Source organism: Sinohyriopsis cumingii, chromosome 6 (assembly GCF_028554795.1).
Source record: "Sinohyriopsis cumingii isolate HCF-2022 chromosome 6, ASM2855479v2, whole genome shotgun sequence".
NCBI classification, from domain to species: Eukaryota; Metazoa; Mollusca; class Bivalvia; order Unionida; family Unionidae; genus Sinohyriopsis; species Sinohyriopsis cumingii.
In genome coordinates this window covers 73,282,208-73,298,682 of record NC_142966.1, presented here as the reverse complement: position 1 = coordinate 73,298,682, position 16,475 = coordinate 73,282,208, and the positions used below count along the sequence as shown (strand labels likewise).

At 33.8% G+C, this 16,475-nt stretch overlaps 1 protein-coding gene across 4 annotated transcripts in view; it reads left to right on the top strand.

Moving 5' to 3' along the window:
• The window catches only part of LOC149797204 (baculoviral IAP repeat-containing protein 2-like), a 162,783-nt gene extending 152,030 nt beyond the window's left edge, over positions 1 to 10,753 (top strand). For all 4 annotated transcript variants that reach the window (XM_089961892.1, XM_089961894.1, XM_089961891.1 and 1 more), the window contains one exon: positions 5,466 to 10,753. The gene's annotated coding sequence lies outside the window, so the exon portion shown is untranslated. The remainder of the gene's footprint in view (positions 1 to 5,465) is intronic.
• The last annotated feature ends 5,722 nt before the right edge of the window (positions 10,754 to 16,475 follow it).

Below are 16,475 nucleotides of genomic sequence, written 5' to 3'. Positions count from 1 at the left end.
TGCCCCAGTGCTAAACATCACTTTCAACTGCTACATTGCAGACACTGTAGTGATACAACTGAAACATTGTTAAATCTATGTTAAAAATCCAAATCACACACACAAACATCAGAATTTTAAAAAATGTATCATGTAGTCCTCACCAGAAGAAGCTCTAATATATTTATATATTTATCTTTCTTGTAACTTGTCTGGTTATAACATCTTCAAACAAATCAGTTGGCTTCATACTTGATGAATTTTCCTGTAAAACTGCTGCTTTCTTCTCACTGTCCCGACCAGCTGGTCTGCAAAATAAACACGAATCGTAGTGAAACTGAGGTTAAGAAAAGAATGGTAAAAGCAACCTTTAGCTTAACAGAAGAATTAAGTCGGCTGTGGAGAAAAATACAGTAGATCATGTTTACCCAGCATGACTTGTTTTCATTATCAATATGGAGTCTGTATAGTAAAAACTCACCATTTCCATTTGTTTGGGAGGGAGGAAGGAGGGCTGAAGTTGTGAAAATTGATTTAAAGAATATAAACACTTATCCAGTTCTTATGGGACAATTCCTACAATAGCAAACAAAGCGTTTTACAAGGGCGCTCACCAATATTCAAAGAAACAGTTCAACCACAATCAATAAAGTCCCAAAACCGGATGAAGCCTCCTCTGTGAGAAGTTTACTTTCAACATGTGGCTAGACAGGTAAAGAAAACAGTTTGGTAAGGTCTGCTGGTAGGACCATATATGACAGAAGCTACAAGATTATTCAGTTTGTGAATCCTAAACAAAGAGTGACAGATAGAAAATTCAAAATGTGTCCATTATCAAATTCTTGTACTTAATCAAAGGCTAAAAAAATGCAAAGTCAAGATAGTATAATGAATAGTATCCTTAAACTTATATTGATAGAATAAAATTAGAGCTAGTGACAGGCATGGTAAATCCTACATTTTTATACAATATATATTTTGCCCTCAATGCATCTATCTTCTTATAACTATATTTTTACAGACAGAATTTTTTTCTCTTTCATCAGCTTAAATAAAAACTTTCTGTCACCTTCTGCCATTATTTCCCCAATTAATTGATTTATGCTCACAATGTTTATGGTGACTGAATTATGAGGGCTTGGCAACCAAAAAATATGAATGGCCACTAATGTTTTCAAGTAGGATACAGCTACTAAAGTATTGTATGTCCATGCATTGCTGCAGGGGTTGAGCAAAAAGATAAATAAAACTATATCCATCATGCAGATGGTGTTCAAGTGTGACTTATGCACAAAGTTTGGTGATCTTCCACCCTGTAGTTCAGGAGATAGAGTTACAGACAGATGGATAGATATGTGATATATCAAGGGTACTGCTAACTCATCCGGATAAAGATGCAATATTAAAATATTTTTAATGTCCCTGATAAATAGATGTATCATATTAAACTTACATGAACACACTATCATTATCAACAATATATGCTGGCCTTGTTAAAGAGAAGTCGTATATTCTGTATTTGAAATCTTTGTGATCATTATTTCTATTCTTTTATGGAAGTATAACAATATCACCATCAGATGTCTTGTTAAGAATAAACATAACAAAATTTGAACAGGTGATCTTAGCTTTCTAAATATCTCTGAACTTTCGATGCATCTTCAGATATTACAAGGCAAACATTTTACTTTGGTTTAAAACTTTCTTTCCATGTTAAACACTTAGCTAGAGCTATTTCTAAGGGGTGTCTCATAAACAGCCCCCAAACACTAACTGTGCCAAAGGGTCTTAAGGAAAAGAAATTAATTTAGGAGATGGGCATTTAGCTATCAATCCTCTAAAATGATGACATGACTGCTAGAATTCTATAACTGTTATTGCATCCTGAAGATCATTGTCCAGAAATACTCTTTCAAGATGACAATCTAGGGGACATCAAACAAAATATTTTTTAAAAATCACCATATTTTTTGTTTATATATTGATAGAAAATGGGGTCTTTTACAAACTTCTTTCATTTTCCATCCATATATGTTCTGTAATAGTCAAGAAATCCATTCTTAGCAACAGCTACAACAATGGCAACAATAACAGATAGGAGTACCGGGTAATAAAAGGATGAAGAGCAAAATCACTAAAAAAAAAACAAGAATGATGATGATAATGACAATTATAGTGAACTAGCATTAGTATTACTCTTACAAATATTTCATTTTTTTCCAATCAATAATAGGTAAGGGACCTAACCATTACAAAAGCATGAACACCAACAATAATAATAATTATGATAATAGTAACAACAACAACAATTATAATGGCGATTAATTTTTTCGCATGGTTATTGGGTCTTGTGCTTATTGTAGGTTAGTGAGAGCCAAATGCAAAATTTCATATTTTGGCCTCGTGTTCATTTACATTTTTATGTGATAAAAGGTTCTGAACCCACGACTCATCAAGATGTATTACAAACACTGAAATGGTGCAAACTGTCAATGCCTCGCTTGGTCTGAATGTCCAAGTGCAGGCCGGTAGCTGCCATCTATTTACCATATGTTTGCACTGTGTTAGGCTTGTACTGCATTTGAGTTGTAGCATTTGAAACACTTGGTGGATAGATACATGCAGATAAATGTATATTTGCATTACACAAAATTAGCATGCAAACTTGTAAATGCTAGATATATCTTTAATAAAGCTGTCTCCATTGAAATTATAGCATATGTCTAAATTATCAACTCTCATTGTTTACCATATGATGCTAAATTACAACTCTGAAGAAGAAAAAAAAGTTGTTGAAACTGTCCTAACTGTTTTTAGTAAATAACACGCATTTCAACTATTAATAGTGCCATATACATGACAGAAAGTCTTGTGACAGAGTGAATTTGATCATTGTGAATGTATAATTATGACATGGCGGAGACCATTAATACAGGCTCCCATTCTCTCCAGTCAGTTATAACTGGACAGGCTGATCAACATAAGAAAGAAGAACTGAGACAAATAAAAAAAACAAAAGAGGAAGCTTTTAATAAAGTTTAAAAAAACTTCTAGGTACATATTCCAAGCTTATTTTGTCTTAACCTCTACCTCATAATTTGAGTCACTTGGGTAGGTTCCTAAGGATAAGTGCTACCTCAAGGCAAATGTCTGTTGGAGATCTGGATTTTTTGTGAAGCCCAGTAAGTGTATAGAGAGCAGACCACTAATTCATTTCCAACAGAACTTAATACAAATATATGGGGAAAAAAGTATTAGATTGGCATACAAACTATTTACATTTCCATTCATTAGAGTTAGGGGAATCTTTTTCAGCCTTGAAAAACAAGTGTTCCATTGCTATGTTTTGGCTTCCTGCTGTTAAACTGAGGAACAGCTTGTCTGCACCTAATATGATTGTTTGGTACCAAGAGATCCTTTTGATAATTCACTGTTAGGATATTAAATACAGGATGTCCAAAGAGAAACAATTATTTGTTGTCAGCTATATTACATTGATATCTGTCAATGGCTGCATCTCAACACATTACTCTTTTTCTTTATTCCTCCACCTGTAGACTGGTTAATTGGCTGTAAAATAATTAGTGGTCAGATAATTATATGTAAGTATAGTGTGAGAATAGTTTCCAAATTATGACCCAGGAGCTAATGTCATTTCCATGTATATTGTTGTATTTTCATGTTCATTAAGTGTATATCTGGTAATAGAAGTAGTGGTTTCAACAGTTTCTATGTTATGACCTAGGGGACTGTCTTCCTGAGGACATGGAAATACTTTAGGACATCACCCAGGTGTCCCAGTATTCTAACATATCTTAACACTTCGATCACTGATTATGTATGCCAGTTCTTGTACATGTGATACATTCAACTTGAGAGTTAATGGAAATTTGTGTAACCCATAACAGCTAGTCCCATCCACAGGGGATTAATCACAATTTCACATCCATTTAATACAAATACATTTTAAATAATAATAACTGAGACACGGCACATTTGTTTTAGCAGTATGTGAAGGAGATGATTGTGCATCTAACTGAGCCAGTTTTGCCTAGTACTTGAAGGAAATGAAAGTGTTGGTAAACGTAATCCTAATACCAAGCTGTTAACAGTTACATCAGTACTCCCCTTGTGTATTTTCAAATAAGTTCAAAGAAAATTTACTGCAATTTTTTCTAGTTCAAAATACTGTCCATGGATCAAAAATCGAGTTTTCTCAATATCTGTAATTTCATAACTTCTCACATTGCAAGACCTAATTAGATCTGAAAGCTAATAAGATTCAAATGCAAGTGAAATGCTCAAGTTTGATAGTCCCAAATCATGTGATGGCAGCATCTGCTGTTAGGCTTCACCAAGAGTGCTGAAATTTGATTACCTCCCCACCTGGTGAAAAAAATGAATATGGAGTATTTTGAGTCATAAACCATTGATTGGGGTGGGGGTGTCTTGGAAATGAAACTCGTTGAAGGTGAGTAAAATCGTTATCTTAGTATAAAATTAGTGATCAATGAATAATAGAATGACTTATCACTGTGTATTATGTGATTTTTGAGTGATGCATATGCGTAAGTACCTCAGACACTTTGTAGGGCCAACCTCACCAAACAGCCATGCATACCAGTATCTGTATCCAAGAATGACATGAGAATAAAATATTGATAAGAGACAGAATTATTGGTCTGCAAGTACATGTACTAACTTAGCAAAATTTGACAATGAGATTTAACTTTACTAAAAGAAATACTAAAATAGAACTGGTTGTAATTTCAAAGTCAATTGTGGTTCGCCAACGACTTATTGGGTTATTGGATTGATGATGATGATGATAACGAATAGAAATACTGACATGGGAGAATTTTGAACTCTGATTCTTATCCCTGTTATTCCAGATATTTAAAACTTATTTTCTGTTTAATTCCCTGTTTGAAAAGATTAATCCGAAACTTGATTGATAAGTTTTGACAGCATATAAACACATCAATAATTTTATTGTGTCAAACTAATTGAAGTAGTTGTCTTGCCCAGATTTTGTACTTTGGCAGCTTTCTCAGTCCGGTCAGGGCAAAATATGAACCCCAACCCTTCTGGTTGCCAATCTGGTATACTCCAACTTATTAAGAAGGACAAAGATTTTTCTTGTTTCAAAAATACATAATTTCTTTCTTTCACAGTATATGCAACTGAGTGTGGATTGACACTTAATACCATGAAATATCACTATCCAAAATCCTTGCCCAAACCAAGTCACAATGACCTACCAATACCCCTTATACTTCAGTGACTTTTCTTTTGTTTACTTTACTACCAGTCTGTCTTGACCTATAAAAAAATGACATCAGTCTGTGAGTGGACCAAATGATAATAAATTTTTTTATAACAAGCAAGCCATGAGATTACTATCAGAAATGTATAAAAGGGAAAACATTGATTGTCATCATCCTAATGGGAAATTTAACTTTCCACTTCTTTTTTGCCATTTACAGCTGATACAGAGAGATGCAGAAATTGCAGCTAAAGATGAGAACCTGCTCCTTATGGAGACAAAACTTGGCAAACAATAGCAAACTGAAGCTGCCATATTGAATGCCACATAGGATTAGCTATCTTGGTGTAGTCCTCGTTTGTCTCAATATAGTCCATATCTGCTTAGTATAGTCCAAAGCACTGTACTCTGTATGTCTGTTAACATCAACCTCATTATTGTGCTTTGTATGTCTGTCCATTTGTCCTGCACTGTACTGCATATCTTTGTCCACAGTTGTTTCAGTAACTAGCTCTATATTGTCATCATATGTCATAGAACTGCAACTTTTTGTCACCTGGTCATAAGGCCAGTAGAACTTGTAGTATGGTCCTGTGTCTGGTGTAAGTGATTTATTCACACCTATTTACAACTTTATGTCAAGAACCATTCCACTACTTGGTGTGAGTTCCGGCATCAAAGCCTTTAAAATTTGTTCATTGGGTGCTTATCTATCATCCAATATGGCCACCATGATTTAAAACAGAAAAACCTTTAATATATCAAAATCTCCTGAACAAAATTTTACCAAATTTGAAAGAAAGCATCCTGGCATAAAGGTCTTTCTAATATTTTATAGGATTGTTGAAAAGTCAGCAAAAAGAACCAGAGGTAGAAAGTAAAACCTCCTGCTGCATCTTCATAAATCAGGTATATAAACCACATAAATACATGTATGTAGTATCTAGCCTACAACATATAATTGAAAACCTCCAAGCAATGTGAGAGAAGAAACAATCACCACTTTTTCATGAATAGACAGACTGACGGATGAACAGATAGACTGACAAATGGTAAGCAACATGCCCATGCACTGTGCTGAAGTTCAGGGACAAAAAAAATTTCAGAGCACAAACCACATATCTAGCCTTAAACGTTTACAAAAATCTACCAAGTAATGTGAGGTAAAAAGTGTTGATGAACTTAATTCCCCAAATACACCCTTTATTTGATGACCAGATTAATTGCCCATCCTAGGATGGGAATTAAAAAAAGTTTTAAAAAAATATAAAACATTGGGATGAGCAAGCTTAAAAGAAAGTTTGAGCATGAAAATTACCCCCCCCCCAAAAAAAAAAAAAAAAAAAAATTCATTTGGGATGCTGCCACAAGTTTTGAACTTGCGGCTTCTTGTTTGGCAGCTGGATAAAAGAAAGTTTCAGCATAAAAATTAAGAAAAAGTATACCATAAAAACAAGATAACAAAATTTGGGATGAGTAAGTTTAAAAGAAAGTTTTAACATAAGCAGATAAAAATGCCCCAAAAATGTTTATAAAAAAATCTGGATTCCAACTTGAGTTTTTCATGTTTGTAATGTGGGATACACAGAAAGACGTGGGTGTTTATACACAAGATTTTTCATTAAATTTTGAAAGAATGGTCAGGAGGAAAAAAAAAGTCATTAAAAATGGGCCAGAAAAGTAAAACCTTATTGGGCACATGTACAAGAACCACCTACATACACTATAATCTTCCAAGCTGTGTGCAAAAAATAGCACTGATGGACTGAGTTCTTCAGATATGCCCTTTTTGATATTTTCTTCAAGTAAATTGTATTGTATATTAGGAAGATGTCAGGTGAGTGATCTCAGACCTGCCTGTACCTCAAGCTCTGGTTTGTTAAACACATTTTTGAGATTTAGAACATTCATATTTTACACAGACCTTGTTAACTTGATTAAGCATAAAGCACCAGAGTTAGATAATGTAAATTTGGTAGGTATATTTGTGTTTAGCTGTATATATGTGTACATGTACTTGATTAGATTTTCATGTCATAGCAGTTTTCAATTTTTACCATTTCTGTCTTTGTTACTTTACTCTTTACATTTGTTTTTGAAGGAAAAAACAATAAAAACTTGTTAGCTTCATTAAGTAAAAACTACTTCAGGGAAATTAATACCAATCAAATTTACAGGAATATCAATACATTGTATAACTTATAAACAGACACAAGGATAACAACAAATTGTATAACTTATAAACAGACACAAGGATAACAACAAATTGTATAACTTACAAACACACAAGGATAACAATACAAATTGTAAAACTTATAAACAGACACAAGAATAACAATACAAATAGTATAACTTATAAACAGACATAAGGATAACAATACAAATTGTATAACTTATAAACAGACAAGGATAACAATACAAATAGTATAACTTATAAACAGACATAAGGATAACAATACAAATTGTATAACTTATAAACAGACACAAGGATAACAATACAGAATTAAGATGAACAGCTCTTACTGGGCAAAATATCTTCTAGACATCTTTCGTTGCAGATTTTCTTTCTAAAAGAGTGAAAATGCTAGTAAAACTTAAAAGACATGATTAACATTTTGAAAATCAAATGTCTACACTACTTAATAAGGTAACATTTATTTGATAACAGTTGTTCAGCTTATTTATTTTTGGCACTTTCAAATTTTAAAAAATCAGCAACAATAATATAGATCTTGGAAAATGTAAAAAGGAAAGAGTTCAAGTAATAGGAAGGTAATTATTGTGCTGAGACTTGTTACAATTAAAGCTTTCTTGATGTGTTAATTTAAATATAAATAATTGTAGAGCTTGTGGGTAAAATTGTTGAAGTCATCAGACTTTTCTTTATGATGTACTGCAACACTATATATGTATTCAGTTGCTTGTTTGCTTATGATGACATGCTGTATAAAGAGTTCTGATGTTGGAAAATTTGTACGAGTCATATCACTAGGACATAATTAACATGGGTCATTTGGGTAATCATCTCTGATGAGTAGTACTCAAACATCTCGAGAGTATTGTATTCCTCTCAATAGACTTGATGTTTTTTAATGCCCGCATCATAATGCTGGAGTGGATATAGTTACTCTTTCATCATGTTTCATTCTGGATCCATAACTTTTGGAGGACTAATTGGACTGAAACCAAATTTTTTTATTTTGCTGCAGAGGACCTGGGTCAAGGTCAGTTTGCACAATTGTTTCCTGTACAGTTTGTATGGAGCTTTTAGTTTTTGTTCTTGTTTGACTTTTAACTTTGGTCTTACATTGCATTATGTAGTGTGGATAGAATTTATATTTTGCAATAAGAAATCTGTCTTTTAGCAGAATAAACTAAATCTGCTTAATCATATGAACTATCAGCTTGACTTGGTAAGTAAATATAAATATATATATATATATATATATATATATATATATATATGCACACATATTTTTTGTCAGATACAAAATGCTAAATTTTAGAGGTTTTTTTTCTGGTGGTAAGTATTAAGGTTTTTTAAGGAAATTCCCAAGTAATCTTGTTATAAATAAAAATCTTTTAGCAGAGTAGTTTTGCTTTATATGTCTAAACAAGTCCAAAATATTTTCTATTAATAAAACAGTTTGTATTTGTAACTAATTAATTTTGAAGTATTGCAGTACAGTTATATTTATCATTTTGTAATCACATGTTTGGCACATGTCATGTATGCCAAAGTGGTGGCCTATTGGGATGTTGTGAAAGATAGTCAGTGCAAATCCAGAGCTTTTGGAAACAGTTTAGATTATCAAAATAAATAAACTCATTTGATTTTGCCCTAATTTCTTCAGATTGTTCAGAGAGAATGCAAAATGTACAACTTGATTAAAATATTATGGATACTTTTTTAACAAAGAAATTTTCTCATTCAGGTAATTTCAGGAAAAAAAGATATAAATAAAATGGGAAAAAACAAGTGGATCAAAGATGGAGTAGCATCCCTCTGCTATAGTGGCATGTTAGTTATTTGCTTCTTGCTCACCTGGTCATAAGACCAAGCGGTCTGTAAGGTTAGGGTTCTGTCCTGGCGTGTGTCACCTGAATGTCAATAATTTCTTGTTATCACTCTTCCATCCATAATTTTTATTTAATTTCAGTTATTTGGGAATATGGGTTGTATCATCAAAACTGCTAATGAGTTTAATAATGAGTGAGATTTATGCTTATTAATTGGGTGATCTTGCGTCTGATTGCTGACTTTGCTACCACTTGGGAAGCCATATTTCTGGTCCAATTTCAAGCAGACATAGAATATAGACTTTTATTAACAAGATCTCATGAGTTTGAAAATGATCAAGATCCACACCTGTTAATGATGTGATCTTGCATCTGATTGAATGAGCTTGTTATCATTTTCGATGCTTGTATCCGTAGGGTTTCGGATGTTTTCGAGAATGGGCAAGATCCACAATTATTGATGAGGAAATCTTGCATTTGATTGAGTTTGTTACCACTCTGGAGGACATACTTGTGACTCAGTTTTTAGCAAATTTTAAATGTATGCTTATAAGGTTTCAGATGTTTTTGAAAATGGGCAATATTAGTTGTTATTAATACGGTGATTTTGAATCTGATTGCTCTAGTTTGTTACCTCCCTTAAGCTGTAAACCTGTGTAAGCCAGGTGGGCAATATCAGGTCCCGTTGAACCACTTGTTTCTTCTTCTGTTTTATTTAAATATGTAATGATAAACGTAGTAAATATGGAGAAAATTAATTTATGTAAGAAAAGACATTCCAAAACTTTTGGTAGTTTTTGAAAAGTCCATGAAAAAACTTGGGCTGTATTAAGTTTTTATGTTGTGTTTTAGTTTAGTTTATTTAACAGGTAAATTTGGAATAAATTAATGTAAAGCAAAAATATTATGTAAATTTTACACATGAATACATACATCTGCAGCACCATAATCATTGGAATTGATTCTTTTGCTTTAATTTGAACATTTTCAGTATTTATTATTAATAGTATTTTAAATGATTACATGGGTATTGGACTCCAGAGGCTCTTGTGAAGACGACTGTTTACTAATGGTAAAAATATTTTGGCCTTCCAATGCATACTTTGTCAAATTAATATGGAAATGAAGATTAGTTAAGACTTAAGATAAAACTGATGTTATTTATCTCTGTCAATCGCTTGTTTATAGAACAGGTAAGAGCAGAGGTTATATATATGTAGAGATTTTCAGTAGAGTTGCCTTATCTCAGCATTTGGCACTTGAAACTGGCTATGACATATCTCACTGGCCTTTTAGGAAAATAAAAATAACTGAATGTTCTAGGTGTTTCATTACTGAATATTGTTATGTCAACCAATTTGACTAATTTCATCTTTTACAAATTACACACAGCCTCACGGCTCTCAATGTTACATGTCTGTGATTTACTTTCAAGCACTGTTTTGCATATTTAGTCTATGCTAAATAAAATAAAAAATGAAAAACTTGTGTTCAGTTTCCTTTTTCTTAACGATATTATTAGAGGGCATTTTTATTCTGTCTTGATGAAGACAGCTTAAGTCAATGGACCTGCATGCATCGTTATCTGGTAAGCAGTTGTGGTTTTTTTTATTGATTCTCCTTTAAAACTACTAGGAGGAAAGTGATGAAACTTGGCACACCGTTGCACTTAAAGTTAACAGGTCTTGTTGGTCCTAAATGAAAATGGTACTTCTAGAACACCTGATATATTCATCAAGGTGGTCACCTTGAAAATCGACATGCAGTTTTGAGTAACGGCTTTTTATGACAGATAGATGGTTCTAAATCATATTGATGATAGTTTGACATCCGTATCGATGCCATGGTGTCATATAGGAAAATGTCACCACTCTTACTTAACAGATGGTTGTATAAAGATGGGTTTTCACCAAAAGCTCTTGTTACAACAAATAGATGAACCTAATTGAAAAGGGTATTGATCTGAAATCTAGTATGAATATCATCATAACCATCTTATAAATCTTGTTCTCTCTAATCCTCCATGCCATTTTGATAAAACCCTTGTAACTTGTATTATGTTCTCAAATGAAAATGTTGCCAATCTGACATCACAAATGAGTGTATTGGTAGCCATCTTAGATGGGTCTCACAAATCCATGCAATATGGTTTGGAAGTTTTCTACCTCAAAACAAGTTGGAGTGTCATCTTCAAAGGGAAGTTTACTAGATTATTTAAATTTACAACTTTTGTGTTCTTTTTATTGTCAACAACAAAGTTTCTGACTTTTTGGTTTTATCACTTTGCCATCTTGACACACTTAGGCATCCTTGGTACATACCTATTTGGGTCGCAATGTCGTCTCCACATACTGCTTAAGCCATATTAATCAGCGAAGGTCTGATGTGTGATATAGAAAACAAATTTAATATTGCTGCATAATTTCTGCTATGTCTTGATACATACAGGTAAGTATCCTTTACTGTCTTAGCATCCACTTCATAGTTATTTATATGATGTTTTTACTGATTTACCTGTATAGAATGCCATTGGTGCCTTCCTACATTTGCCAATGTCTCACAACGGATATATGAGTGCAATATATGCAGCATTTAGGTACATATTATATTAAAACATAAATATTTCAACTCTACAATTAATTACCGTTGATTCTATTTGCTGTATGAGTACTACCTGCGTATTGCCTTTAGAGGTAGAGAGATAAGAAAGGGATTTAACAATCGTGAATAAAGTCATGAAGCGAATTAACTTACTCTAAACACCACCACATCCACCCCAGTTAGACGAGTATTTCCGGAAAGATTTTGGAGGCAAACAACTTCCTTGCAAAATGTCTGTTAAAGCAGCAGAGAGGGCAAACAGACCATAGAATTCCGACAAACAAATAAACAAAATAAAATCATCTCGTAGAAAGGTCCAGATTTTCATAAATAAACGTTTCCTTGAGATGTTTTTATTTCTGTTGAAACCAACCCCATCAATAAAACCTTAGTTCGAAAAGGTAGCTGAAAAACAAAGTGCTCTACGTGTTTATTTATTTTTTTGTTTAATTTTTTGACGACCAACATTGGTAGGCACCCTCTCTGCTGCTCATCAGAAACGTTAAAAGATTTTATCAAGACCCACACGATATCTTGTTCTTGGATCATGTAAATTTATTGGTATAAATCCATGCGGAGTAGCTTGCGCTCGTGAGAAGAAATTTCTGAATTTAATTATATCCATGTCACCACCACACCAAGTTTGATGAATATTTCGCAGCGTGTGTGTGTCTACACCATGAAACACAACTAAAATATTGCAGTTGTCTCTAATCACTTTCGGAATTTGTGTATATCGTTGAGTAACATAGATCACATCTGTATTTTTATGTCTGCCGCGAGAAAATATTCTAGCTGGATTTGTTTGTTTATCCAGCATCACATCGTCGTATACAACTAAATTATTAATAAATCCGTCTAAAACATCTACGGACGGTGCTTCATCAATATCGGTTATAAACTCTATAACATCATTACCTTCGTCCAGTAATCTTGCATTTTCATTGAAATCTTTAAGTACATCATAACATCGTTGATCATCAGCGGATGGTGCTACTAAATATAATTTATCCCATTTTAACCATCTCATTATCAAATTAAGTAATAAATGCGTCTCACCCGATCCAGATGGTCCTATGATAATCATTCTGATGGAATTGGGTAACGCAGGGTGGTGTTTAACAGGTTCTCGTTTTCTTGTCGCTGAGAAATCAATTATATCCATATATAAATAATATGAGTTTATATTGCTTACGCTGTAGAGTTAAAACTCCAACTACTGATTTAGCCACGGTTACAACAAAAAATAAAAAAAATAGCGTATGGTGGAAAATGTTCTGTATGCGGTAGGAAGAAATTTCCGTTTTTACCTAATAGGCGCGGTGGTGATATTGCTAATTTGATGTCAAAGTTTCCAGGTACTCCATGGGCTAAATACAGCAGAGAAAAACATCTACCAGGATATAATTATTGCGGTCCTGGTACCAGACTTGATATCAGGCTCGATAATCAAGATCAACCAAAACCAGGCGAGGAACCAATAAACGCTATTGATCGAGCTTGTCACGCTCATGATGTAGCTTATAAAAGTAAAAATCTACAAGATAGACATATTGCGGATGTGAAATTAATTCACGCGCTAGATTCTATAAAAAATAAAAATATCAAAGAAAAATTAGCTAATTGGTTAGTAAGATCTGCGATGAAAAGTAAACTCGTATTAGGGTCTGGTAATATATAATGGAATTAATTTATTATTCACCAAGAGGATACTGGAGAGGCAAAGCAGCAATTAGTAAACTTGCTGATGCAGCAGCGGTTAAACATTCTACTGCTAAAACGTGGTTATCCAAACAAGCAATATGGCAAATTTATCTACCACCACCGAAACGAATTCAGTACGCTTATTTCGATGTCAGTGTTCCTAATGAAGTTCATCAAGCTGATATTCTGTTTTTACCACATGATACTGTACGCAGAAAAACGTACAAGTACGCGTTGACCGTTGTTGATGTTGCAAGTAGGTATAAAGAGGCAGAACCACTATCAACGAAAACATCATCTGAAGTAGCCGATGCGTTTGAACGAATTTATCAACGAGGTGGTCTGCGATGGCCACAATTATTACAGGTTGATCCTGGTAAGGAATTTCTTGGTCCACTATCATCGTTGATGAAACAACATAATACCAAAATACGACGAGGGCATACTGCAATTAATCGTGATCAGGCAATTGTTGAGCGATTTAATCGAACACTTGCTGAGCGGTTATTTGGATATCAATAGGCGAAGGAATTTATTCAAGGTAAAAGATCTCGCGAATGGGTTGCAAGATTATCAAGCGTGATAGCTGCATTAAATAATGAGATTACACGAACAACCAACATGAAACCCATTAATGCAATTACAAAAAAAAACACAACGAAAAGATATTGAAAAACAAAAAATATTGGGTGATGTTACAGTTAGATATTTATATGAGCCTGGTGAACTTGAAGGTGGTAAAAAAAAGAGCGACTGATCCTATTTGGAGTGTTACCACACACAAAATATCCACCGTGACAAGATCCTCAGGTAGACCTGCAATCTACAGATTAGATTCGGCTGCTCCTTAACGTGGATTTACACGTGAACAACTACAAATAATTCCCGAGGATACACAACTACTACCGCGATCACTTAACTAGCACCCAAGGCGCTGGCGCCTCTACGTCGATTACACTCGAGACAGGTCAACATGGTATTTTCTCGTGTATGACCGCGACTATTATCTTTTCTATCCACGGTAAATTGTCTTGAATCATTACTCGAATACCGCCATAACATTATACAATTGCAACTTGCGCAATGATTATTCTGCTGCTGTTTTAACTCGATAATAAATTCAACATCAAGATCAAAGTCACGTTTATTTTTTTTATCAGATTGTTTATATCCGATTAATTTTTTTCTTTTTATATCATCATCGATGATGTTAAATTTATCAACGATTTCAAGAATAACAATTCTCCGTAATTGAGATATTTTTCTGACCCTCGATACCGCTAAATAGACTAAATTTGACCACTCGATGCGATCGTCCACAATCCAAACTCGTGTATCAGAAATAGTTAATCCCTGAGACGAGTGGATCGTCATAGCGTTACCCAATACCCATGGAGATTTGTCAACGCGTAATGCATCTTCGACCACACTGATATCAACGGCGACAATATCATTTAATACGAGATTCTGTTTTTCAGTCTGTCCTGGAATATCAACATTAATATTCTGTTTTCTTGTATCTGATGGTCTATAACACAACGGTACGGTTAATTCTGAATATTTTTCTTTATGTAGCTGAAATAACTGCTGTTGTAAAGCGTCTCTGATTATTTTTCTGCTTGCTACTATCAAATCGTTGGGTCTCCATAAATTTAAAAAATTACTCATTGAGGTCTCTGAGATTACTCCGCGTATTATTTCACACTGAATTTTGTTTGATTGTAATCTGATTAATTTTTTTAATTCCTTTAAATTTGCATCGAGAGCTCTATGATCATCATCTATTTCTTCGTAATAATCGACGAAATTTTTTAACCAATCATGTGGAGATGGTCCAACAAAAGGCGGCGGTTGACCATGATCGCCACACATTATTTTAGCGGTATTTTTCGTCAACAACCAATCAAGAAACATTTTTAATGTATCTAATGACACCGTACATATCTCGTCCCAAATAATTATTTTAGATATATATTTTTTTTCACATTCGTTCAGGAGTCCATGTATCCCCACGCCATCGAAAGAAACTATGCTACGTGCACGATTGTACTTGCCGTTGTTTCATCTCTCATTGGAACATCTGCTGATTCTGTGTAATTGTGTAATATTTCCTTTTTTATTCTCCACGAACCCCATCGTTCATCATTACTTGTAAATTTCATAACAGACTCTAAATATTTACTTGAAATATAAAACGAATCTGTTGCGACTCTGACTGCGGTCTCAAGAAATCTATTAATCATCGATAATAAATTTATAGAAACATAAGCCAACATGGAAGATCTTAGATGAGTATACTGTGGGGAGATATCATTTATGTAACTAACGATCGTACCCAGTTTTGTTCCGTCGGATAAATAAACACTTTCTCGATTTACAAATATATTTCTCGCAGTTGTATCAGCGATTATAAAATCGTACTCGGCATCATCTAAAATTAACCGTGCGTGATGTCTTCTATGATCATATGCACCACCTTGAGTAAATTTACCTATAATTTTTCTACCTAGATCTTTTGCGGTTTTAAGTTTAATGTCGAGAATTTTAGGAGCTTCTTTGATAATATCATCTTCGAAAACATCAGGACATTTTTCCTTAAACTCGCTAATAACTTCATCAGCGCTGATAGAATCTGGCATGGGCAACCAAACTTCGGTCTGCGTATGATATGATGTAATCGCCTCACTGACAACCAACGATGTCAGTATCGCACAATCTAGCATATATCGTAATAAAACTATAGGCACCCAACGTTTTTCACAAAAATGTCCGCCAAACCATACATAACAAATCTTGTGAAGATTTTCGTTAAGCTCGAATGATTCAATACAGGTGAATCCAGTCAGATCAAAATCAGGTAATGGTCCATTAATTGCCACTCGCGTCATCTCGTTTGTAGGGTGAC